This window comes from Ambystoma mexicanum, chromosome 7p, assembly GCF_040938575.1.
Source record: "Ambystoma mexicanum isolate Mex_15411 chromosome 7p, UKY_AmexF1_1, whole genome shotgun sequence".
Taxonomy (NCBI): Eukaryota; Metazoa; Chordata; class Amphibia; order Caudata; family Ambystomatidae; genus Ambystoma; species Ambystoma mexicanum.
Window position 1 is genome coordinate 268512573 of NC_090939.1, and position 24894 is coordinate 268537466.

The window sequence follows — 24894 nt, forward strand, 5'->3', positions numbered from 1 at the left end:
GTCCAGAAAATTTGTTAGGTCTTCCTCAGACGAGTCAATGCGTTCCAGAAAAATACACATCCTGTTTTGAAAAGAATTTATGGGATTCGAAGAAGAGTCCTTAAGCATTTTGTGTAGGTCCACATAGAGGGAATTTACCGGAGGTGACAGGAATTTGGTGTAGTTTAACAGCTGGCGCCACTAGTACCGAGCCTGTAGTGATGTTAGATCTAATTCGTGTTGAATTATAGCATTTGGCATAGACCAAGCAAGCCCCAAAACCTTTTTCCACATGGTTCCTTGTATCAAATCCAAGTAGGTCCCAAGATCTAAGAGGGACATATCCATTCCATATAATAAGATTGGTTGGTTTTTTAGCAGATGATAATTCAAAATAGGAACAATGGAAAATGTACACAGTTTCCCATACTTGCACCTCATATGAGATACAAGGGGAGCAAGCTTCTCTTTCAGTTTTGTTCTCCACATTTCTATAGACACAGTATATGTTAAGTTATATTTATTTATTTATTTATTTATTTCAACGCGCCAAATATCGCACCTGAGTTCTGTTTCGAAGCGCGGATCTGGTATTCAAACCTCTGTTGCCGAGTGTGGTCTTGCTTCCAAGACCAGCACGTTGCCCCTGTGCTATCCGCCGTTCAGAAGTCATACCCCAGATAACGTATGGAGGGAATCTGCTCCACTTTTTGTTCACCCAAAGACCACCACATGGTTTTTGTTTTCTTTCCCGCTGTAAAAATTACAACTTTGGATTGGGACCTGTTGGCCTGCAAGCTATTCCTTAAAGTATATGAATGGAATAAGTTCAACTTTCGTTGCAGACCCCTCTGTGTTTTCTCAAACAATATGAGGTTGTTGGCAAATTCCAACCAATGTACCTTCAAATGTCCCAGCCGCACTGGAAAGGTGTCCCCGGCCTGCCACAAATCCCCTATGTCACTAAGGTAGACATTGAATAATGTGGGGGCCAGGCTACACTGTTGTTTTAGGCCCATATTGACTGTAATAGGTCTTGACAGTGCCCCTTCCTGGTTCAGCCGAATCCTCAAAGTTGACTATTTGTGGAGGAGTGCTATCAGCTGGACCAATTTAGGTGGGACATTGTATTCAAGGAATTTCATCCACAGCTTAGGTCGTATCACACAGTCAAAGGCTGAGGACTTACACAAAGAGGCCATGTAAATGTTCCCAGCTTGACCAAGTTTAACTTTTTGTATAACAAGTGCACCAGAATAGTGGCATTAAGTGGGGTTCCCATGTTTTATCTAAAATCCACTTGAAAGGGTGACAGAGAAGAAAACGGAGTAAGGCAGGTGTTCAGATCTCTTAACAAAAGGAGGGCAAAGACCTTGCCCACTGCGTCAATCAGAGCTATGGGCCTATAGTTAATAGGGTCAGATGGATGCCCCTTTTTGTATATTGGTATTGTGGTTCAACAGGACCAAGAAGACCGTATGTTATGGGTCTAGTAGATTTCATCGAAGTAAAACTTCAGAATTTGTGACCATGAGACTGGATCTTTTTTAACAAAAAGGGGAAGTCCATCAGGACCTGGTGCTCTGGAGGGTTTTAATTTAGCAATGGCCCATGTAATGTCATCCAAATCCCATGGGGAGTATCCCGCCACAATGGGGCCCTCAATCTATGAACTCCAAAAAGTCACCAGGTAAGTTACATTTCTTAATAAAGAAATGTACCCAAATTTGTTCAAGTATGCTGTCGCCCCTGCAAGAACTCTGAAGTCATGTCGGGGTGTTAATGTGTGCCCAAAATTGCTGAGTGTCTGACATTATCAAAAGCCTCAAAATGTTTTGATTGTCCCTCCTGTACATATCCGACTTTAAAGATTTCACATCATTTCTGTGATAATGAGAAATGAGCCTCTTTTCCCTCAAATACTCATCATCCCTGTGGATATCTCTTCCCCAAGATCTTCAATTTATAGTGTTTGTCCCGCTTTGAGGCCCTAATTTTAGTGTCAAAGCAGTGAGGCTAGATCTTTTTCATGGAGGCATCGCAATCAAATGAAGCAGTTTCGAGGCACTCTGCAATGAGGCCTTCCAGGGGGTCATAAGGCCCACAGCCCACATGAGGCTGTGTGTCTCAATTATCAAACAGTGCAACAAACAAATAATGAGTTCTGTCATACAAAGCATCCATAAGCTCTTTACACCTCCTATTGTCCCATCTACAGGTAAGGCTATTTCTGTCCGGAACCAGGGGAAAGACAACCGGACATGCCTCATGTCTAGTAAAGTTCAGCTGTAAATTAAAGTGGATAATCAGATGATCTCCCAATTTGGGGTCAAGAACACATACATTCCCACATTGATGTTCAAGCGAAGCAGCGACAAAGGAAGAATCCAACCAGGATGTTGATGTACCTGTATACCAGGTAATGATCTTGCATGGACTATGTTCATGTGTGTCCAATAGTGACAATTCCCATTCAGTCAAAGTATCTTTGCTTTGTGGACCATTTGCTCAGGAAAACATAGCAAGCTACCAACCCAAGGTGATGGGCCACGTGCCCTTCAAAACGCCCCTGCACCTTTAAATTGTATTTGCCTGACTCTGTTCATGAAGACATGTTCTACTTAGGGTTTTCCACGTTTTGCTCCCGCTCCAGTGTACAGCACAATAAAGTTGTTTTGTTTTGATTAAATGTGCCCCTTGAGTCCTGTGTTGATCCCCTTGACTGTAAAAAAACACCAGTGCGCAGCGATGCCCAACCTACCGGATTGCTCAAAAGGAAATCAGAAAGAAGCCTGTCTGGGCTTTCTACTTTCCCAGGCTTTACAGAACTTGAATAATCTAACTTCTACTTTGACTGGGCTTGTAGGTTTCAATATCTCGTGGACTCTAAAGGCTTTTACGAACATTCGAGAGACAAAACATTCTGGAAAAATGGGCAATTCATTGTTTAGCGGTAAATGGGTTATCATTCAAAGGAGTGTACTGGCCCATCCCGAGAGCCTTGAGGCACCAGAACTTAATTATGGTTTTAGACAGTGCAGCTTCCAAAAGACATTTGCAACTCTTCTATACCATGCCTTCTTCTTTGTTCTCAAACGTATTTTCCAATACAGGTTTAATGCGTGAATTAAAACAGCGCAAGGTATTTTGTACCTCAGACTCCTTTAAATCCCTCTTTGTTTCCTACATTTGAGATTGGGGCATGTAGGACTTCTTTGCCATCTACAACTGTCCACTCTTTGGAGCAGAAGAAAAAAAACATGCCTCATTACAAGTTAGCCGGTCCGGATTTAACGGTGCTGGTAAAACTGTACCGGCACCGGTTTCTGGACCGGCTAACTATGAGTTCTGTGGCCGTGTGGTGTTACACCAACCAGGTCTGACCTGGCGGGCGTAACGCCACCGGCCGCGGACAAACGCGGAAACACCAGCACCATTACCAGATGGTGCCGGTGTTTCCGCGGCCCCCATTTCCATGGAGTCCTACTCCGCAGGAATGGGGAGTAACGGAATGCCGCGTCGGAATTATCAGTAATTACTGTAATGCCCCGGTAATTCCGGCAAGTCCGGCGCCGGTAAATCTCCACGAGTCCAGAGACAGCCTGCTGGTTTCACCGGCAGGGCTTCCGCCAGACTCGTAATGAGGGCCATTCTCTATCCAGTACTTCCTATAACTCTTTTGGGAGACAAATTCTCCCTATGGGACTGCATCATATATGTGCTTAATCCTTTCTGATGAAAGAACAGCCAACTACTGGCTTCTGAAATGCATACACTTATGTATAATACTCTACATTCATAACATTAATTTCCTCCCCCTCTTTAGTTTTCATGAGATTTTGCTTTGCATATCAATGGAGTGCTCACGACTAAATGTAGTTGACAATGGAGGGTTCATTTTCAGCTCCAAATGTTACACTGGATGGGGATTCCTATGTGAATCCACCATTTAAATTTCTGAAAAAATTACAAGTGGTAAAATCACACTATTCAGGTAGGTGGAAAATTGAAGACCGATAATAGGTCGAAACACGTGTTGGCACTTGGGCACTAGTTACGTTTCAACCCACACATGGTTCTTTGTATATGGAATAAAAGGTTCAAACCAAGCAAATAAGTGACTTACCCTCATTTATGAGAGGAAATACAACTACCAAGACTGTCAACTCACATCTATACTCAATCATAATTCATAGCTAATGAGCTATTAACAGAGAGGGACATGCCCCTGGACTGAGGTGTAGCATTTTCTCATGATATGGGGTAAAGAAGCGTAGTGTCACTGCCCCTGATTTTGCGCAACTGACATTTTCTCCAAGGCTACCCCCCATAGGATCAGTTTTCATCCCAAGCGCAGCTAATGGTGGAAAGATCTCAATAAGTCGTCCAGCAAGGACAGGGGATTTACAGCACCATGGCTGTGGACAAGAGGGTGAATGTCACTGGGGCTCATGTCGTCTCACAGGGAAGGGTTAAACACACTTATAATCCACCAGAAAAGCATGACAATCACACCACACACCAGCAATGCTTTGCATCACGATGCAGAACCATGTACTGAACTCATTAATTCAGCCTGACTTTAAAATGGCGCCACAATCTTTTACGCACCACAACATCTCAAGAGGCAAAATTAAGACGAGGATCCTAATAATGAGCCATAATGGGAATCATTTATTAGATTAGGGACAACACTGGAAAGAAGGAATAACCAATCCCTGGCAGGAATTTGAGAGTGAAAGCAGAAGAACCTATGCGAAGGCATATTGGACAAAGTAAACATCAAAAAGAGAGCCAAATGCTACAGACCAGCCTACTGTCATGGGAGCAGAGGGAGAAAAGGAGTACCAGGGAGAGAACTAGACACTTGGATAGGCTTGAGGGAGAGAAGTGATGAAGGTAAGAACCTGTTGAGGGCTACATCTTAGACACTGGTAGAGATCAGACCAAAACATTTAGAGAAATCCAGAAGCCTGCAGAAGGCTGTGACCCAGAGCGTCCACAGCCTGGCATAGATCAGAACCTGAAAATGTGTAAAACCAGCGAGCCTGCGAGGAGAGCAACTGCTTTGAGAGAGTTGAGGATATCTTGGCCCGGGAGGTCGAAACGTGGCTGGTGGGTTACAATAACAGTCGAACAAGCTCCCAAAGCAAAGCAGAAGAAATACCTGCTGGTAGGAGTGGGTAAAGCACAGGATGTACACTCTTGAATAGAGAGTGCACATATCTAAGCCTGAGACACAAGTCAAGGTGGGGAAAGTGATTGTTGGCAGATGAAGACAAGAAGCCAAGAATCGTGTGGGGCGTGTAACCCGGAGTTAAAAAGCAAGCCACGCACTATAATCCCGACACTGTATGCTATCTAGGGAACCGTAGCGAAGAGCAGCAGTCCATACTTAGATTTTGAGAGACACTGGGCCAGATTCACATAGCACTTTTAAATGGGAAAAACCATTTGTGAATCAAGCCCACTGAATTAAACCATCCAGACACCTTTAGCACAAGTACCCTATATTGTTTTTATAATGATTCCTCTAGCTCTTGTTACAAATATGCATCCTGTTTTAATTAATAAAAACTGTAGAATTGCAGAGATGACTGTGGTGTGTAGGGTTTATCCATTGCAACAAAGGCATAAACATATTGACAATGATTCTTTTCCGAACGTGCCCACCTTCCATAATAAATGCCATTAACTCCTGTGATGCAGCCACCTCTGAGAGTTCACTGCGGAACAATGGGGGACTCTAGAGGGTTTATAGTGATAATACCGAACTTTAAAATCTCGAAAAAAAAAATCTCGAAAAAAAGGCCGAAAAAAAAAACATCGAATTTTTTTTAATATTTTCGAAATGGGGGGGGTTCCCCCCAACCCCCCTTTTTTCTATTTTTTTTATTTTAACCCTTTTTTTACTTACCTGACCCCAAAAACACACAAATAAATAAATAATTTGATATTTTTTTTTTCGAGATTTTTGTCATTCGGTATTATTTTTTCGGCCTTTTGACTGACCACCACTCTAGAGGTCATGGGAAGTCACCCGTTCTGTGATGCGAACTTTGGAACTCGCATATAGGGATCTGCCAGCGCCACCCAGTTTATCATCCTCACATGTGGAGTAAGCCCAACAACAAACCTGTTATGAGAGTTTGTCGCTTGTGACCCATTATAAGATGTGCTATTTAGGTGATGGGAATGGGGTCCCTCCTTTGCAAGGGTTAAGTCATATCAGGGAGCAGAGACATTCATCATTCCATTGTAAAAGAAAAATTGGTTGAACCACTCTTCTTGGGCCAAGAACCCACCTGCAGTGGATCAATCTTGTGCTGTTCACATCAGGGCTGATGGGATCCAGTAGTCAAGGGCTTATTTTGAGTCAGGAATGTATGGGAGTTGAGGACATGACAGAATAAGCAGATTGCACACGTGCAGCGAGATGAAGATCTAAGAGAGAAGATTTGGTAACTAGTGGTGCAGGAAGATGGAATGCAGGCGCTCCTGCCTGGTTTAAAGATGGAGGGCAGTGTTTCTGACCCATCTGCCTTCGTGGACATAATTACCCAAAGTCCCAGAGAACATGAACTATGAGAGGAAACACAACACATGGTACCACTGAGAGGAAGAGGAAAAACACATGAAAGGGAGAGCATCTACGGACCACTTGCCAATACCATGACCCAGAGTTGAGGATGAAAGGGCCCAACCAATCACTGTTGTTACTGAGATACTTGAATCCTGTGCTACAGTATAAAAGGAAGTAATAGGGGGAAAGTAGGGCGATAGGATGCGCTCCAGAGAGTTGGTTTGTCAACAGAGAGAGTAGCAGGAGAAGAGCAGGTAGCTCAGCCAAATAGCCCAGACTTTGGGTAAGCTCAGACAGCAAGGAGAGGTGCAAGAAGCCTACTGGTGCTATAACTCAGGAGTTGGCAATAGCCAGAGAGAAGGAGCAGTTTGATTAACCTACCAAGGAGTATGTGCCTGATCCTAATGGGAGTCCCTAGTCCACCATAGTGGAGCACAAGATGAAGTGAAGGGATGTCCATGATAAAATCGAATCCCATTTTATCGCTGGTGAACTAAGCAAGGCTGACATTTTTCACAAAATGAAAATTTGGTATGCCCTTATCCCCTCCACCCACCACCCCTTTAGCCCTTACAATTACCCCTAAATACCCCCACTTACCTGCATTTGCCTGTTTGTCTCGGGCTTCACCCGGCAACGTCAGTTCCATCTTCCAATTATGGGTGGGAACTGATGCTGCAGGGTCCCTTACTCTCTTTTAAAAATAATCTTTATTGTCCCTCCGCTTTCCATATAATGAATGGAAAACGGTGGACACCCCCGAAATCCTATAATGTCGAAGAAGGGGGTCGGGGGACACCCCTACAACCCCTGTTTTCCTTATTTGACATTTTCGTTTTTCGTTTATTTTTAGTGTCCCGAATTCAGCATTTTCTCCAATTCGCCTTTTTTTCCTGATGCTTTCTTTGGGTTCTGAAGGCTTGCCCCTGCACATTCACGCCAGAAGGAATGCAACCCACTAGGGAAAAAGGCCAAGGGATTGGTGGCAAGGATAACAAGTTTTAATTGTACAAAAGGTAAAGGTGCAAGCAAAGGACTCTGCTACTCGAGAACGTTCTGCCAGAGTCTGAATGAACAACACATTATAAGGATACACAGCATCATCAGTGACATCATTGTATATGGTCGAAACTCGCATGGCTGGTTGGTGAGACCCTATGAAGGGGCCTGCTCCATAGGGAAGGCCAGGCTATGGTGGGCTCCAGTCTCGTCCGCTTGTCTCCTCTCACGTGGGCTCAGCTGGGCTCGTCTCTCCAGGGACTGAAGGTCAGGCTTTTCACATGTTGCCGTTTCAGGTTTACTATTGTATGATAAAACTTGGGGACTGGCACAGGGGGAGGAACACGGTCATGCTAACCCACACATTCTCTGCTCGGTTCATATCGCACTCTACGCACCCAATGCGTCCACCCTTGTTTTGAGCTATAATGTATTCCTCCCTTTGCCTCGTACTACAAAGGGTGTATTTATGGGATAAGGTGAAATGGTCGTGTTCGTTTAGATCTTTTATGACCATTGGTTTTATTGCTGGTGGTCGGAGGTCGCCCACTATCGTGGAATGCAGGGGTTCTTGGACTGGGTCAGTGGTGGGTGGCATTACTCCTGGTGGGCTGGGTGGGTGTTGGAGGTCTTCCGTTGGCCTGGCTGTGATGAATGCGTGCCGCAAGGAGCCTGGTGCAGTCTCATGGCCTTGCAGGGCGCATTCCTCTCTGGGATTATAAGTAATTCCAACAGTTAAGGAACAAAGGGAAGTTTCTATGAGAATTAGCATATGCCCTTAGCGTTTGGGCTTGTTCAGGTTTCTCTGCCGGTAGGACTGAATGTGTCTACCATAACGATAAAATGGCATCTCTTTTTATGTGTGCACTAAGTCTATGCATCTATAATTCCTGCAATATTGTATTAGTGCCAGGTTTCTTAGCACAGCCCTCTCCCCCTGGTACATTGCATGTCTATCTATGGGACTCGCTTCATTCTAAAGACTGATTTCCTTCCCAACAGTTCAGAAGAGAAGCATTGCTACCCTGCTGAGGCTGGAGTCTGGCACTGGATAGCAGTTTGTTGGAGGTAGACACATCTACTAAGAAATTGCCATAGCCAAGAAAAAACATGATGGGGTATATAAAAAAAACTCACACCGTGAGTGAACTGATGGGTGACACCACTAAGATCTTGTTGGTTAGAACAGGACGAATTCTGTTCCTCTTAGTGGTCTGAATGCTATCTGTTCTTGATTCAGTATGTGGGTTGGGTCTATGTTCTTCAGATGCTGATGATATAATATTCTCTCCGGTGGTTTGAGTGGGGGAGTTTGGATATATTTTATGGGTTTCCCTTGATGTACTTCACCAGGAACTTTTTGTAATTTGTCTTTCCATCTTGCAGTACTATATCTTGGCAGACAGATGAGTGTGTAGAGATATTTGGTGTGCCGAGTTCCAGTGATGAGCCTGCAAAGTTGCTTATTGTCACAGGTTTTGTAAAGTCTTTGCCGGTGATCGGAGCGACTGAGTTCAGTAGTGGTGTAGTTACTGAAAGTATTGTCTGGTCCTTACCTTGTCCAATTCTCTCTTTGTCCAATTCACTGTGGATAATGGACATTTTGGAGCTGAAATGTGAGGTGAAAGGTTCATATAGGTTCTGAGATAGGATTGGAATTTTGTTGCAGGCTGCTGGGTTCTTAAATTGCTTTCATTTGACAAATTAATTTTGTTGTGATGCTGCTTGTATGCGTTTTGCCCAGTGTTCCTTCTCTGCTCAGAATATCATTGTCCTGTAGTGTTGCAGGTATTATTGATTTGTATCTTTGGTGTGCCTGCTGTAGATTTCCCACCCATATGTGATCAAGTTTCCTATTGGTCTTCATTTGTGTGTTTATCTGGGGGTACACCATTTTTCATTATTTTTTTCTGAAAAGGTTATTTGGGGAACAAGCTTTTCCACCGCAATACAGGTTCAATACTTTGATGTCTCCAGGTCTCTTTCGGGGTCTCATTAGAGGGTCTCGTGTTGGAACAGTTTCATTAAGTGCATGTTTACCTGCATCCAAGTAATGGTTCTTCTATACTCTGAATGCAATTGGTGTTGCTTTCTTGTGTTAGGGAAGTGGTGGTCTAACAAAAGTCCTTACAGTCCATATGTTGTGAGGGTCCCACACATCTTACACATGAAAGGGCCCCCCAGACCCCCAGGAGACCTGCTACAAAATAAGTTATCAATTTCAGTGGTTTTCAGTACTGTAGAAACTGGTGCGGTGGACCTGTGATTGGTTTATTCGTTTTGACCCAGGACGGACTCCTTTTTGTGCTACATATTGCACGGGCAAGCAAGGGTCATTCTGCCATCCAGAAGCTGTCAGTAGAGGCTGAGTGGTGACAACCCCCCAGCCAGGAAACTGCATGGCCTCACAATGTGCAGTGCTGGTGTCAGGGCTGGGAGGGGGCCAAGACAGTCTGTGCCCTGCACCAGCAGTGGTGGAGGCAAACTGAAGTGAAAACAGGCAACAATAAAACCACTTCATAGACTTCTCTGCCTTCCCTACAGAGCTAAGGCCTATGAAACTGCATTTCCCAGCAGCACCTAAGCCAGAAACTACAATCTGAAGGCCAGGTTGGGGGTGCCCTAGACGCTGACCCGACAAGACGTGCAGAGAGCAGCTCCAGCCCTGGAAACACACGCAAGGGCCACACCCCACAGGATGGACATCCCGGCCCCTTGCTCACTAAAGATAAGTCCTGCAGTGCCTTATGCATATTGTGGGAGCAGGGGGACGCGCAGGGGCCCCAGCCCCACCAGTTCACTGGCCCCTGCTCCAAGCTGACCCAGTTGGGGACTGGCACACAGTGCATTACTGCAATAACCAGCGCTGCTGCATCACGCTACTTACATTAGAAACTCACCATAGTCATTGCTGGGAGCAGTCGCAGAGGTGCAGACGCAATTGGGAGCGTGTCTTACACAACACTCTTAGGAACGCCCTTGAAACAGCCTAGCTCTGCACACCATTAGCCACGTGCAGACACTGCAGGAGTACTGCATGTGATAAGCACACAGATTAACCATGTGCAACCTCTACTACTGTTGCTTACTAACCCTAGACTAGTTACATACAGTGTGAAGCCACGTGCGGCGGTTGCTTTCATGGGCACTAATTGTGGTGCTTTTTTGCAGCATTACTCTGCTACTACAAGGAAGCCTGATTTGGAGAGCTAACAGGAGCAACAAGGGACAGTACGGCCAGCAGAGTCTAAAGCGAAGTGTTCTACTGTAATGTTGTGCTTGCCTCATGAATGTACCATTATGCTCAATGGGGGGGTTTCAGGTACAGAGAAATGTGTCTGTCCAGAGATGTATGTGAAGGTGTGCTTTAGATAGGCTTACCCTAACTTCCCCCATTTTTTCTCCCTTTTCCTCTTCCCGGGTTGCGGAGTCCTGTGTAAGCTTAGACTTGCAGGTCCCAAAACTGCAGGGGTGGTTGGTTTGTGCCACTCCTGCACCTTGGAGCTGTGGAACCTGTCAGAAGCACAAGCCCAGAATGAAAGAGGTTGCCAAAGCTCTACAAGACCTGCGGGACTAGCTAACAGCCACTAGACAAGAATATGCTACATTAGCAACCCAGGAGTGCAGTTTGACTGCGCAAGCTGCTCCATTACTCGGCTCTACATCAGCATTGGTCCCAGTTCAAGTACAGGTAACCTCTGAAGCCATTGTCCCATTGGCCCCACCTGAGCATAATGCGGGGACCCACAGAAATACCAAACATTTCTAACCCACTGTCGGTTGCATTCATTTCCTCACAAAGCCTGCTGCGTTTAGAGTGACACAGGCCAGACCGGCTTTTGTCATCTTGTATCTGAGTCGCGATGCTGCGGCATGGCCAAATCCCTTGGTTCAGAGGGACGATGGCATCCTTTACGATTGGGATTGATTTCTTGAGGAGTTTGGTAAAATATTTAACAGACAGGCTGCAACCATGTGCAAAGACAGAAAACGCCTGACCCTGAAGCAGGGCAATAGGGAACTGGTCACCTACATTACTCACTTTAATCACCTTGTGGCAGAAGCAGACTGGCCTAGAGAAAAAAGGATGTCACTGTTCCATCAGGGCCTCTGGGATGACCTTAAGGATTTAATTGCACAGGTGGGTCCCCAACCCACAGAATGTCCGGCCATGATAGATCTGCCCTTGCAAGTAGACCATAGACAGGTGGAAAGGCGGGGCGATAGATGATGCAGGAACATACGACTCGTAGCATGGCTTGAACAAACACGTCAACCTTGAGCCTTCGAGAAGCAGGGTGAGAAACAGGGAAGTGAAGAACCCATGCAGATAGGGTCCACAAGAGGCCCACTTACCAAGGAAGAAAAGGAGCGGCAACAGAAAGAGGGTCTTTGTATGTACTGCAGTACAACAGGCCATTTTGTGTGGGAATGTCCATCCAAGACACAGGGAAGCGCTTTGGTGGTCGTAGGGGTCACACAGTCAAGCCTAGACATTCGGGGGCCCCTGCAGTTGGTAGTACGAACTACATATCACACAGTATCCTTAACGGTCAGTTGTGCTTTCTGGGTCGAGAGATCACGGTTACCTTGTTGGTTGACTCAGGAGCTACGGGGAACTTAATCGATTCCCATTACGCAATTAAGTTGAAGATTCTGGTGGGTTGCAAGCATTCACCAGAAGCGGTTAGAGTGGTGAAAGGAACTCCGCTTTGTTCCGGTCCCATCACACACAACACCCTTTCGGCGATGCTTCTCTGTGGGGAAAATCACCGGGAGGAGATCCAGTTTGATCTCTTTGCTGCACCACTGTTTGGGCTCATTTTAGGGCACCTATGGCTCAACAAACATGACCCGCAGATACAGTGGTCCGAGGAAAGGATTTGCTGGGACTCAACATATTGTGCAGAAAACTGCTTTAAGGAGGTTGCAGTGCCGACTGGTTTGGAGCACACAGTGCTGAGCGTGAACACGCAAGAAGCCCTTACTGATGCCTTAGACCTTAGTGCCTTTCCCCCGGGTTATGTGATGTATTCAGCAAACGGGCAGTGGAAACGTTACCTCCACACCGTTCATTAGATTGTCGCATAGATTTGGAGCCAGTTGTGGTTTTACCGTGTGGTCGCTTTTATGCTTTAACCGAGGCAGAAACCAAACACCTATGTGAATATATAAACACCAACCTTCATAATGGTTTCATTAGGCACTCAAACTCACACGTGTCATTGCCTCTTTTCTTCATCCCAAAGAAAACAGGGGACTTGTGTACTTGAATCAACTATCGCAGCATAAACCGCATCACTTATCAAAAACCGCTACCCACTCCCCCTCATTCCAGTTCTACTAGACGGAATGCATCTGTATATACAATGCTGTACTTAAGGGGTGCCTACCATCTGGTGCGGGTGCATGCAGGGGACGAGTGGAAGGCTGCCTTCCAAATACAATTCTGTTTATATGAATATCAGGTGATGCCCTTTGGCTTCTGCAATGCACCCGCCGCCTTCCAGCACTTCTTGGATGAGGTCCTTTGTGAATACCTTGATTTGTTCGCAGTCCTGTATATAGACGCTATTCTGATTTACTCCCAGAACATGCAAGACCATGTTAAGTACGTGAGGGCAGTCTTGCAATGGCTACAGGAACACCGCCTATTCGCTAAGTTAGAAAAATGCCAGTTCCCCTGGACCACGGTTGAGTTTTTAGGGTATTTTCTAAAACCATCTTGCGTGCAAATTGATCAGCGCAAGGTACAAACCATTCTGGATTGGCCAGCCCCTGCCTCAGTAAAGGACATCCAATCCTTTTTAGGGTTCACCAATTTTTATGGGCAGTTTGTCATAGACTTCTCTGCCCCTGTTGTGCCTCCAACCAGGTTGCTCAGGAGGGATCAGGCGGCCCGAACACAGGTTCAAACAGTTAAAGGCAGAGACATTCATCATTCCATTGTAAAAGAAAAATTGGTTGAACCACTCTTCTTGGGCTTGGGCCAAGAACCCACCTGCAGTGGATCAATCTTGTGCTGTTCACATCAGGGCTGATGGGGTCCAGTAGTCAAGGGCTTATTTTGATGCCATTCACCACTGCTCCGGTCCTAAGGCACCCAGATCTCACACAACCGTTCGTCGTGGAAACAGGGCGCATCTAGCTAAGCACTATGGGCTGTGCTTTCTCAGAGGGACACACAGACCGGGTTATTGCATCCAGTGACATATAATTCTCGGAACTTGTTACCGGTCGGAGCCAATTACACTATAGCGCACTGGGAGTTGTTGTCGGTCAAGTCCGCTTCAGAGGAATGGTGGCACTTCCTCATGGGGGCATGTCACACAGTGACAGTAATGACCTATCACAGAAGCTTGCAATTCATCAAGATCAAGACCGCCCAATACCTTAGTGCACACCTACTCCACTGGGCGTTAGTTTTTGCTCATCGACTACCTCATTACCTGTCGAGTTGGGATTGATAATCGGCAGGTCGATATCTTCTCACGGTATCCAGAACCACTGTAGAGGGAAACCAAATTCAATCCGCAGAATATCATACCCACAGCACAAATTGTTAGCGCTCTTACTACAGCAAACGTATTCAAAGCAGTGCAAAAGGCCATGACTATGGAAGAACTGAACAAGTGGTGTAAGTTGAGTGCACAACACACTCTGGTAGACCGGCTTCCATATCACACCCATTCCTTAAACTTCCACACTACAGACCTACAGACGAAAGCCACACAATGGTGTCACAATACCCCTTTAGCTGGCCATCTAGGCATAGCCAAGACACAGGAATTGGTTGCCGACACTTCTGGTGGCCTACCCTTCAGCAGGATGTGCACCGTCATGAGGCTGAATGCGAGACCTGCAGTAGGAATAAAGCTAGTGTCATGATGCCTACCCCTGGGCATCCGGACCAAGCCCATCAGCCCCGTGAGCAGGCATCCAAGTGCTTACTAAAAGCCCAGCAGCCCCGGCTAGGGGCTGTCGGGGTACAGTCCTGGCGCCTTTGGTGCCAGGCTCATAGAGGAAATCAGTCCTGGCGCCATAGGCGCCAGGCTCATGTACGTTACTTACCTCATGCAGACCATGCTGCAATGATGTCAAGCCAACGTGAGGCCTGAATGGGACTACTTTGCTTCAGGGATTATTTTTTACTCGGGCGTGGTTCTGAGGGAACTTCTTACCTGGGACTACTTTGAAGGCTATTTAAACCACGCCCGAACAGCAGCACATGCTTTGCGTTATTCTGCATCCAGCAGCGTAATGCTCACCGTGCCTGCAGTCAGCATCCAGTCTTCAGCCACGCCCGTCTCGAATCCAGAGCTCCTAGCAAAAGAGGAAAGAAGAAGGAAAGGTTAGAACACAGACATTATTCAATCCTTACCTGATTCCGGATCAATCACGTCTTCGAACTTGAAAAGGACATTATTTCTACACGCGTCGCATCGCCAGCTGCAGCGCCGCGCCATACTCACCAGTCCTGACAGCATTTGTTCGATCCGGCGCTGCCTCCATCATTTTCTTCGCCGAACTCCAGCATCTAGGGGACAAAAGAAACATAAGGTGAGCCGAGAGAGCCAACAAATACAATCTCTATTTACCACCATAGACTTACCTGATTTACCACTGGAGGCATTATTCTTTAACAAACTGCAACTTCTTACACCGCACCTGTAAGGAGAGAGAAAACAACAAGTTAAATACACGCATCTTTTACCGAACAGTGTTGGGTGATACAGACTCTTACCTGAACGCCATCAGCTGCCACAAGACAATCTTCTCTTGGACCCAGCTGCAACACAAGAAGGGAATGTACAAGAGTGAACATCGGACTTATTGAACTCTTTGAACTTTATACTCACGGTTCTCGCCTGGAACCTCGGAGTCAATATTCATCCGGAACTCTTCCAACGCCTTTGAACCATTGAAGTAACTGGTATCTATACGCCCATGCATTCCACGCAGGAAGGAGAGCTCATCATTTAATAACATAAGGTGAGATTACTGAAAGTGAATATCGGAGGTGATTAGTGGGGAGAACAGTGGGGTGCCATTACTAGAATCCATGGGTGGCTAAATCCCTTTCTCCACTTGCAGGAGAATACTTCTACGGGTCAAGCAGACGAGATTAGGCGGTCCAGTCCAGTCTGTCATCTCTGCACTACGCTTCACGTTGGTGGAGACCGCAGCTGTCCAGGTCCGATCGACGCCCCTGTGGGAGCCAGGTGAGCGTAACAGCTAGCCATCAGAAGCCAGCAGGGCTTCTGCAACTACTCCCTACCACCTGTTCATTGGACCTCATAGTTGATCTGCCACCAAAACAAAATATACCTCAATACAGCTAGTGGGGAATTCCCTGACAAAGATGAGCCATTTGATCCCCTGTAAGGGGGTACGGACTGCTGGAGAGGTCACAGAGCTTATCTTACAAAATGTGGTGTGTTTGCACGGTTTACCATCGCAAGTCATTACAGACAGGGGGCCACAGTTCACCTCACAGTTTTGGTGTTCCTTCTGTAGGTTGGTAGGAATGGAAGTGTGTTTGTCTTCGGGATATCACCCAGAAACCAATGGACAAACCGAAAGAGTAAATAAAGGGTTGGAACAGTATCTACGGTGCTTTGCTACATGCCTGGTTAGCAGAAGTAGCTTATAACAACGCGATCCATAGGTAAACTCAATGCACCCCATTGTTTGTATGGATTCTACACCCCCCCCCGGTTTTGCCCATTGCTGCAGCACCTTCGCCTCCAAATGTACCTGCCTTATTTGGTCAACACAGGCAAATCCAACAAGTGTGGAACGATATCCAGACCAACTTGAGTCATGCTAAGGCCAGATTCAAGCATTATGCAGATAAACACTGTCGATCTGGTTCTCAATATGAAATAGGTGACTGCGTGTGGCTATCCACCCACAACATCCGCATGCAAGGCCCCAGTGAGAAAGGTTGTGAACCCCATAGAGGTCCGGCTATATCTCCCAGCTCAAATGAAAATAAACCCGACATTCCACGTAGCTTTATTAAAACCAGCCTGGGCCAACACCCGCACCAGAAAACCCCCACCTATATTTGTACAAGAGCACCCAGAGTACAAAGTACAAGCTATCCTTAATGCCCAGTGCAGGAAAGATGGAAATGTATTACTTGATTGAGCCCTTGGGAAGCGGCTTGTCATCTTCATGCACCTAGACTACTGAAAGCATTTCATGAAAACTCCCCAGATAAGCCCCAACCAAGGCCCTTCCACACAGGGTGGGTGTGCTGTCAGGGCCGGGAGGGGCTCAACACAGACTGTGGCCTGCACCAGCAGTGGTGGAGGCAAACTGAAGCACTAACAGGCAACAATAAAACCACTTCATAGGCTTATCTGCCTTCCCTGCAGACCTAAGGCCCATAAGACTACATTTCCCAGCAGCACCTGGGCCAGAAACTACAATCTGAAGGCCATGTTGGGTGTGGCTCATCTATGCGCATGTGCGCAATGAAATGCATAGGGCTTGTGCCCTAGACGCCGACCAGACAAGACATGCAGAGAGCTGCTCCAGCCCTGGAACTACACGCAAGCGGCTACGCCCCACCAGACATCCCGCCCCCTCGCTCACTAAAGATAAGTCATGCAGTGCCTTATTTGCATCGCGGGAGAAGGGGGCCCAGCCCCACCAGTTCACTGGCTTCTGCTCCAAGCCGAGCTAAGTAGAGCTGCATGCTTTTGATTATCCTCTAACAGCAGCGCATTACTGCAATAACCAATGCTCCCTCATGGCGCTACTTACGTTGGAAACTCACCATAGTCATTATTGGGAGCGGTCGGATAGCCGCGGACATAATTGGGAGCGTATCTTACACAAAGCTCTTGGGAACGCTCTTGAGAGAGGCTAGCGCTACACACCATTAGCCACGGGGGGCCACCGCAGGAATACTGCATGTGATAAGCACACAGATTAACTGTGTGCGACCTTTAATACTGTTGCTTACTAACCTTAGACTAGTTACATGCACGTGTGAAGCCACGCGTGGCGGTTGATTTCATGGCCACTAATTGTGGTGCTTTTTTGCAGGATTAATCTGCTACTTCAAGGCAGCCCAATTTGGAGAGCTAACGGGAGCAACAAGGCACACTCCGGGCAGCAGAGTCTAAAGCTTGGTGTTCTACTGTAATGTTTTTGCTTCATGAATGTACCATTATGCTCAATGGGGGGGGGGGGTGTCAGGTACAGAGAAATGGGTATGTCCAGGGATGTAGGTGAAGGTGTGCTTTAGATAGGCTTACCCAAACTCCCCCTACCTGTCCATTCTTTCTCCCTTTTCCTCTTCCCGGTTTTCCTTGAAACCCCATACCCATCCAACCATTGAGACGCTAACCCTCCTTCTCTACTGTAGTTGCGGAGTCCTGTGTAAGCTTAGACTTAGCAGGTGGGGGTGATTGGTTTGTGCCAATCCTCTGCCTTGGAGCTGTGGACCCTGTCAGCTGGGGGCCCGCAAGGTGATAATGCATAGAGTTTTGAACACACAATCAAGACACCTCTCCTCATGCACGTGGTCAATCAGGTAAGTCCGTTGTCACCCATGTCCATACAGTCAGTTACTCCTGGCATTTGAGCCTGTGCTCTGCAGAATACATTTCTATCTGTGGTGTGCCGTCTCACCGCTTGGTATATGGAAACTAATATAGGCAATAGATGGTCACGTGTAACAGTCAAGTGTCCAGCTATATGATCACTTGTCCATGCAACCTTAAATGTAGGAAGGACCACTAGAAACGTCAAAATCAGAAATATGTCAGAGGAAGAAAGACATATACTGGGTGAGGCAGTGTGCTGAGAGAGGACAGAGAGCCTGAAATTATGGGATACATGTAAGGACCCCAGGTGCAGAACAAGGAGCAAGTAAATTGAAGTAAAGACTCTGGAGGTACATGAACACAACCTGGGCCAGACACAGCATGATGGAAAACTCAGTGGAAGAACAACGTACCTACAAGACAATGTGGGATACACAGATGATGGTGCACTCTGGAACACTAACTGACAGCTATAAAAGACATTGGGCCTCATTACGACCCAGGCGGTAACCATGGCGCTAGTTGCGCCATGGTTGCCGCCAGTATTTTACCAACTCCGCCATGGTGAATAGCGGAATTACTGCCCCATTCCAAGGTTGGCAGGGCGGTAATTCCCCATTCACCATTGGCCCTTCCCCATTCCCATGTCTGCCCCCATAGGGCTCAATGGGAATGGGGAAGGCGGTAATTACGGTACCGAAATTGCGGTACCGTAATTACCTCGAAAGTCCCTTTGCGGGTTCCTTCCTTAACGGCTGGTAAAACCAGCCGTTAAGGTCGGGACCCGCAAAGGGACCTCGTAATTAGGCAGTAAGGGTTTAACGGCGCCAACGCCTTTTACGACGCCGTTAACCCCTTACCGGGTCATAATGAGGCCCATTGTAAGAAAGAAGGAAAAGCTGATGCTGCAATCTGGGAAATGTAGCAAAAGTACTGAAGCATAAAAACCCTTTAAGAGATAAAGAGAACCATGACTTTTCAGTTTAAAGAATGAGGCAAATTCCACAAGAAACACCAGGAAGCTCTAACAAGGAGAATTGCCATTATTACAATGTTAAAGAAGTTCTGTTTATACAATTGAAAACAAATCTGGTAAATATAATATATACAAGTTGAGGTGAGCTTCTTTTGTTGGTTTGCCACAATACGTAAATGGGAAGAAATGAAAGAATATGTTTGACACGTCTGCTGGATGGTGGCTGAAGTCTTATGGTTGTGTGCATGTTTTTTAGTGTTCTTGCTCTTCCCCTTCTTACATTTTGATGGTTGTCTGCATAGTTTATATTACCTTTTATGTTTGATTTATATTTGTTTTCTTTCTCTTATGTAATTTGTTTTTTGCACAAAAGGCTCCCATGGGACTGAAAGTGTCACAAATGCAAGTCTGCTCTCTGATGAGAGATCAGAATGTAAAGGGTTGCAGCCCTGATGAAAAATGAGGGCACACTGATATTTGGTTTTTAAAGAATGTTTTAAACAATGTCTGTGAAACGCCCTTGACAGCACATACAAATTTCAAGCAAACAATTCTGCAGTGAATCCAATGCTGAAGCAGGTGAAATGATTTACCACTAATGTTCTTTCTATGGATTCTTCTCCCATCAATTCCGTATCTTGACAGATCATCCCCTCTGCAGCAGCTGATTGGAAAGTTTCGACAGGGGGCGTAGTGCGACTCAGCATCATCTCCTCAACCTCTGTATGCCTCAACAGCGCCAATCCTCATCTCTGGATGTGACATTGCCAACTACATAGAGAACATTACAACACTCTCATCCCTCAGTTCCCCACCTTGTCCCCCCTGTGCTCAGCAGACGTGAGGCTCAATTCCCATACACGTCCACAAAAATCAGAAAGGTATTTTCAACTCCTTTTTTTGTTCTTTTTTGGTGAAGAACAAGCATAGAAGACTGGTGACCTTGGAAATCATCCTTGTGTCTCATTCATCTTTTCCTCTTTTTTTGTAAAGCAAAATGCCAACTCTTCCTTTATCACTCACCCACAGAAACAGAAAGGCTTTCTAACCTTAGAGGTTAAGCAAGTTAATCAAGCTTCCATAGAGGGGCAGGCAGGGAGGGTGACGAGGAAATTGTGGAAGAATCCATATAAAGAACATTAAAGGTAGGTAATTTCTCCTTCAATGGATTGCATTCTCCCACAGATTCCTCTTCTTGATAGACCCCAAAAGCAGTACTAAGTTCAGGTTGTGGGATGTGTGATTAGGCCAGGGTATTTGTTGCTTCTCCCCAAGGGGAAGCTACTCCTTTTGAGGCAAGGGAGGTGAGTCCGCTCAGCAAGACCCTCCCTAGTGGTCTGGGCAAGTCGGACCTCACTGGAACTGTCTCCCCTCTCGGGGACAAGGAACTTCCAGTCTGGAATACATTTTCTGCATACATGAGAATTGGAAAGACTGTTGTTACTTCTTTTTGACTACATCAGAGAGTGACATGTCTTCCATCTCTTTACCTCCAGGTAATGCTGGATCTCACCTGAACCGCAGTCAAAGAAGAAGGACCTAGCCCTTTTATTTGTGAAAAAGTATATTAATCCAAGAGGAGCATTGAATCGAAGAGAAACTCATACATAGGGAGGAGAGAGAGAGAATTCTACGCAGACGCGAACCTCTGACGAGAAGACATCCTGGAGGGGCGGAGACACGATAGACCACAGTGCCAGCAGTAGTTTGGAGAGCGAGCAAACGTCCTGGAGGGGCGGAGACACGATAGACCACAGTGCCAGCAGTAGTTTGGAGAGCGAGCAAACGTCCTGGAGGGGCGCAGACACGATGGACCACAGTTCCAGCAGTAGTTTGGAGAGCGAGCAAATCGCTAGCTGGATGTCGGAAGGCTGGCATCCTAACCAACCGAGAAGCCAAGGGCGGGAAAGAGGCAGAGACAGGAAAGCAACCGTCTTGCCTGATCGCGCGACCACAAGGAAGCCGTGGTGGGCCTGAGGCCCGGTAACCAACACCGAAACCAGACTGCAGGGGAGAGCCCGGATTTCCGAGCTCTGCACAAAAAGTATAGGAGCTGCTGAGACAAACGACAGAAGGGAAGCAAATGTTCCTGAAGAGAGAATGCAATTGAGAGATTTGACATTGAAAAATCCAGGCTGCGGAGCTGACGAGGTTACAAGAGAATGATAAACCTGAGCAGAGTGAAATCAAGCCTATCCGAGGGCCATAGGGCTTCAGAGAGCCCTGCAAAACTAGGAGACTGTCAAGGTTGTGGAAGCTGACAAGGTTATTGGAGCCTGATATAACCAAGCAGAGAAAAAGCAACACTATGAGAAGGCCATAGGGCTTCGAGAGCCTCAAGAAACTAAGAGGCTGTCGAGGCTAAATAAGCTGAAAAGGTTACGGAACCTGAAAAACCCTAGCAGAGAGATAACAAGCCTACAAATGGGCCAAAGGACTATGTCCTAAGAAACCGAGATATTTTCAAGGCTGGGAACATCAACAAGTTTACAGGAGCCTGACAAACTCGATAGGGCAGATGATCCCACGTAAATCAAGTTCCACTAAGCTACTAGAAGGCCAGAGGACTTTGGTGAGTCCTGAGAAACAAATAGACAGCAACATTCGAGTCTGGGAGAGCCATCAAGGTTGCAGGAACTGTGAAAACCCGAACAGGCTGAAGCCCCATTGAGACCGAGAGAAAGTAAGACTGTCAGAAGGCCAGAGGACTTTGGAGAGTCAGAGAATCACAAAGTTTAATAAAGGGAACTGTAGAGAAAGAAAACTGGAGGGTTTCGAGCATCTAGTCCAATTTGGAAAAATTGAAAGCAAAAAACATTTTTCTTGAAAAAGAGGAAACCATAAGAAAGATATTAACATTTGATATGATATGATATGGCATTTATAACGCGCCTATACACAAGTGTTTCAAGGCACGACAAGGCAAGGGAGGGGGAACAGAGGGAAGACAAACAACAATCTTACTAGGCCAGGTATCATTCAGATCACGCAAGTGCAAGGGAAGGGGGAAAGGAAAGTGCGGGCAGGAGAGGAAAGTGCAGTACATGGGATAATAAATAACAAGATAAAAAAGTGCGCCAGCTGGTGGCAAGTGCAGGGTGAGTGCAGACATAAGTGCTGGTGGGGGACTGTAGGGATACCGAAAAACAGTCCCCAGGTGTAGGGGTTGCCAGGGAGGCAGTGCAGGCTTGCAACTGGCAGGCCTTGGGCCCGAGAACAGATGGGTGGCCAGGTAACCAGTGCAGTATCAGTATCAGTATCAGCAGCATTTCAGCAGGGGAGAGGGGGAGAGAAAGCAGAAGCAAAGAGGAAGGTTTAAAGGTGCTTCCGGAACCAAAGATGGTCCTCCTCAAGTTTCAGGGAGGCAAATAGGCTGTTCCAGAGGGAGGCCTCAGCCGAAGAGAGAGATCTCCCACCAACTCATTGCTTGGAGAAGCGACTGACCCTGGGGAAGTTGGAGGCGGATGAGCAGAGGGCGCGAGAGGGAAGATATTTAGGAAGAGAGAGTTGAAGGTTTTTAGGCCCCAAGCCCCAGAAGGCCTTGTGGACAATGCAGAGGGTTTTGGACTTAATCCTCGCAGCCACTGGGAGCCAGTGCAGAGATTTCAGTCCTGGAGAGATACGATCCCTGGGCTTGAGGCCAAGGACAAGTCTTGCAGTCCTGTTCTGGATGAGTTGCAGAGGGCGGAGAGTAGAAGCAGGAAGATTTAGAAAGAGGCTGTTGCAATAGTCCAGGCTAGAGAGAACCAGAGCTCTGGAGACAGTGAGCTTCTGGGGGAAGAAGAAGAAGGGAAGAATACCTCTGAGGAGGTGCAGCTGGTAGTATGACTTCTTAGAGACGTCAGAGATGTGAGGAGAGAAAGAGAGTGTGGAGTCGAAGATGACTCCGAGGTTTTAGCCTTGCATGTGGGAGCAGGAAGAGGGCCAAGAGAGGCCGGCCAGAGAGCTACAGGAAAGTTAGGGAGTGGGTGTGCCGATGAGGAGAATCTCAGTCTTACTGGCATTGAAGCAGAGGTCATTGGCGGCACACCACTCCTGGATAGCAGACAAACAGTCAGAGATGAGGGACGGACAAGAGGTGGCTGAAGGTAGCCTGAAAATGAGCTGAGTGTCATCCGCATAACACTGAAAGTTGGGGCAGAGAGCGGCAATGCAGTGGGCAAGGAGTGCCAGGTATTGGTTGAACAGACAGGGAGAGAGGTTAGACCCCTGGGGGACACCACAGGTAGAGTAAAATATAGCAGAGAGGAAGGAAGTCAGCCACGCCAGGGCCTGACCAGTGATACCTAGGTTATCACAGAGACAATTAAGAAGGATGGCATGGTTGACAGTGTCAAAGGCAGAACAGAGATCAAAACTACACAAAGATATGAGAGAAAGCACACCCTTGGTGATTCAATGCTCGTTATGATATTCAATAATTTAGAGCTCCTAAGGTTCTCTGTAACTTAATGAATGTTAAGGGTGTGGGGGAGAAAACAATGACTCTGGCATCAAAAGTCAGTACAATAGAGTACCCATAATCAATCAATGGGAACTCCCGTCCCCTGTAAACCTATATATACTGGAACAAATATATACTCAATATATAATCCACAGGTGTACAGCACCAGTTGAAAAATATAACACTGATTCAAATTTTGACAACAATAGATGACGTTTTCATTAATGCACAACGATATTGAGGAACATTGAAGAAAAAATTCTTTGTGATCATATTGAATAAGTTGTTGAAAAAGTAGTACCAACAATATTTGAAGCAGTTTTGAATATGAAAAGTTATTTTTGATCCTGAAGGAGAGAGGCTCACTCTCGAAATGCGTAGAGCTCTGTATTCAATGTATTGTTTTTTTGATTTTGTAATTTTATGAGATTGAATTGTGTAAAATAAATCACTCATCAAGATTGTTTGAATTGTTTCATCCTGAATTATATTTAATATAAACATGTGAGATAATTTCATAAATTGTGTTTTTCAAGTCACTAATATATTTACTGTATCATTACAACTAATCTTGGTTGGAAATTTGTTCCAATATATATATATATATAGGTGTGCAGGGGACGGGCATTCCCATTGATTATGGGTATTCTATTGTCTTCAGAAGAGAGATCAAGCAAGATGAGGACACAGGGGGTTTTATAGTCAAGGTTGGAGAGCAGGTCTTCACGAACGTTGTAAACCTATGGGAAGGAAATCCATGTGAACTGGGTTTTAGGACACTGAAAAATGTTTAAAATCCTGCTGGAAAGAGAACGAAGTGATTGGGCTAAGCAGAAGCCAAAGACAGAGGCTACTGCTCCGGCCTCCTCCTTTTTGTTGTTTTTCTTTCAAGTGGTAGGGCCAGTTAGCTTCTTGGATTCTGAATCAGGACTATTTATTTTCAGACATTGTTTTTTTTATCAGTGCATTTGGTTAATTGGAAAAACTTTTAGCACATAGAAAAACAAACTTTCAAACATAAATAAAAATGACTTCACATACAATAACTATTCCATAACTACTTCACTTGACATACTCCATAAATGTTCATATCAGTATTACTCAAAAACAGTAAACATCGTAAATCTCTAATATACAATATCTTTCAAATTAATTTTATTAAAATATGCATCAAGTTAAAATAAAGAGCATACATTGACCTAAGAGGGAAAGCCCAAGTACTCATCCACATATCTTAGTTCATGGATTCAGAAAGGAGTTAAAATAGGCTCAATGCCTCCATCCAAATATAAAAGGCAGCGGCTGTTATCACTATAGATTATGCTCCATAAATGCTACTCCAGAATTGCTC

General features: G+C 45.9%; 1 protein-coding gene across 2 annotated transcripts in view; it reads right to left on the reverse strand.

The window, feature by feature from the left end:
• Positions 1-24894, reverse strand: part of LOC138526035 (uncharacterized) — a 105919-nt gene that overhangs the window by 75701 nt on the left and 5324 nt on the right. The gene's annotated exons all lie outside the window — the stretch shown is intronic.